This window comes from Papio anubis, chromosome 4, assembly GCF_008728515.1.
Source record: "Papio anubis isolate 15944 chromosome 4, Panubis1.0, whole genome shotgun sequence".
In the NCBI taxonomy this organism is placed as follows: domain Eukaryota; kingdom Metazoa; phylum Chordata; class Mammalia; order Primates; family Cercopithecidae; genus Papio; species Papio anubis.
Window position 1 is genome coordinate 133,465,818 of NC_044979.1, and position 2,521 is coordinate 133,468,338.

General features: G+C 35.6%; 1 pseudogene across 1 annotated transcript; it reads left to right on the plus strand.

Annotated features, from left to right (window-relative positions):
* Positions 1 to 286: 286 nt before the first annotated feature.
* Positions 287 to 1,111, plus strand: LOC101024751 (annotated as a pseudogene). The gene has a single exon (XR_160284.5). The product of XR_160284.5 is annotated as a 60S ribosomal protein L7 pseudogene (transcript).
* The last annotated feature ends 1,410 nt before the right edge of the window (positions 1,112 to 2,521 follow it).

A 2,521-nucleotide genomic window follows, 5' to 3' on the forward strand; every position in this document is an offset into this window, starting at 1 on the left:
ATAGTTCTGGACTTCTTTGTAGGAAGTTGTTTGATAACTAAGTTCTCCTCCTCTGTTATAAGACTATTCAGATTTTTAATTTCCTCTTGAGTCAGTTTTGGTAGTTTGTGTCTTTTTATAACTTTTTCTATCTCACCTTGGTTATCTAATTTGTTGGCATACACTTGTTTATGGTATTTCCTTATAATCATTTTTATTTCTGTAAGGTCAGTAATAATGTCCCCTTTCATTCCTGATTTTAGTAGTTTGCGTCTTCTCTCATTTTTCTTGGTCAGTCTATCTGAAGGTCTTTCAATTTTGTTGATCTTTTAAAGAAATAACTTCTGGGGCTCTTTTTCCCGCTGGAACCATGGAGGGTGCAGAAGAGAAGAAGAAGAAGGTTCCTTCTGTGCCAGAAACCCTTAAGAAAAAGCGAAGGAATTTCGCAGAGCTGAAGATCAAGTGCCTGAGAAAGAAGTTTGCCCAAAAGATGCTTCGAAAGGCAAGGAGGAAGCTTATCTATGAAAAAGCGAAGCACTATCACAAGGAATATAGGCAGATGTACAGAACTGAAATTCAAATGGCGAGGATGGCAAGAAAAGCTGGCAACTTCTATGTACCTGCCGAACCCAAATTGGCGTTTGTCATCAGGATCAGAGGTATCAATGGCATGAGCCCAAAGGTCCGAAAGGTATTGCAGCTTCTTCGCCTTCGTCAAATCTTCAATGGAACCTTTGTGAAGCTCAACAAGGCTTCGATTAACATGCTGAGGATTGTAGAGCCATATATTACATGGGGGTACCCCAATCTGAAGTTAGTAAATGAGCTAATCTACAAGCGTGGTTATGGCAAAATCAATAAGAAGTGAATGGCTTTGACAGATAAGGTTTTGATTGCTCAATCTCTTGGTAAATATGGCATCATCTGCATGGAGGATCTGATTCATGAGATCTATACTGTTGGAAAACGCTTCAAAGAGGCAAAAAACTTCCTGTGGCCCTTCAAATTACCTTCTCCATGAGGTGGAATGAAGAAAAAGACCATCTATTTTGTAGAAGGTGGAGATGCTGGCAACAGGGAGGACCAGATCTACAGGCTTGTTAGAAGAATGAACTAAGGTGTCTACCATGATTATTTTTCGAGTCTCATCAGCTTAATAAACAGTACCTGCTCTCAAAATGAAAAAAAAAAAAAAAGAAAGAAAGAAAGAAAGAAAGAAATAACTTCTGGGTTTTTTTTTTCTCTATTTTCTATTCTTCATTTTTAAAACTTTTATTCTAATTCTTATTATTTTCTTCTTTCTGCTTGCTATGAACCCAAAGCAAGTGTACATAGTGTATTCTTTTCCTGTCCAGTGCCTTAAGTTGAAAATTTAAATTATTGACTTGAGATCTCTCTTCTATTTTAATGTAGTCATTTATAGCTATACATTTTCCTCTAATTAAGCAGTGCTTTGGCTTCATCCAATAAATGTTGATACTTCTGTTTTCATTTTCATTCATCTTAAAGTATTCTCTAATTTCCCTTGTGATTTCTTCTTTGACCCATTGATTATTTAGGAGAGTGCTGCTTAATTTCCATGTTATTTGTTAATTTCCCAAATTTATTTCTGTGATTAATTTCTAATTCAATTGTAATTAGAGAAGACACCTTGTACAATTTCAATCCTCTTAAATTTATTGAAGCTTGATTTATGGTGTAGCATAAGGTTTATCCTCAAGAACGTTCCATGTGCACTTGAGAAAAATGTGTAATCTGCTGTTGTTGGCTGAGTATTGTTTATCTGTCTGCCAGGTCTGGTTTATTTACAGTGTCTTCAAATCTTCTATTTCCTTGTTGATCTTCTGCTTAGTTGTTCTCTCCATTACTGAAAATGAAAATATTGATGTCTTTAAATTTCATTGTTGCATTCTCTGTCTTTCTCTTCAATTCTGTCATTTTTTTTTTTTTTTTTGCTTGATATATTTTGGGGCTTTGTTGTTAAATGCATATGTGTTTATAATATTTATATCTTCCTAATGGATTGATCATTTTTTAATTACAAAATGTCCCTTTTCATCTCTAGTAACATTTGTAAAAAGTCTATGTTGTCTAATATTAGAAACCTACTCCAGCTTTTTTGTGGTTGCTGTTTGCGTGATATACATTTTCCCATTCTTTTACTTTCAAACTATGTGTATCTTTGGATTTAAATTATTTCATCTATAAGGAACATATAGTTGAATGTTGTTTGTTTACCCAGTCTGACAATAGCTGACTTTAGTTTGGATTGGTTAATTAAGTCATGTTTAATGTTACTGTTTTTTTGGAGACAGGGTCTCATTCTGTCACCCAGGATGGAATTCAGTGGTGCAATCATGGCTCACTGCTGCCTCGTCTTCCCAGGCTCAAGCAATTCTCCCATGTCAGCCTCCCAAGTGTCTAGGACTACAGGGTATGTGCCATCATGTCTGGCTAATTTTTAATTTTATTTTTGTCAAGACAGGGTTTTGCCATGTTGCCCAGGCTGGTGTCAAACTCCTGGACTCAAGTGATCCTCCCA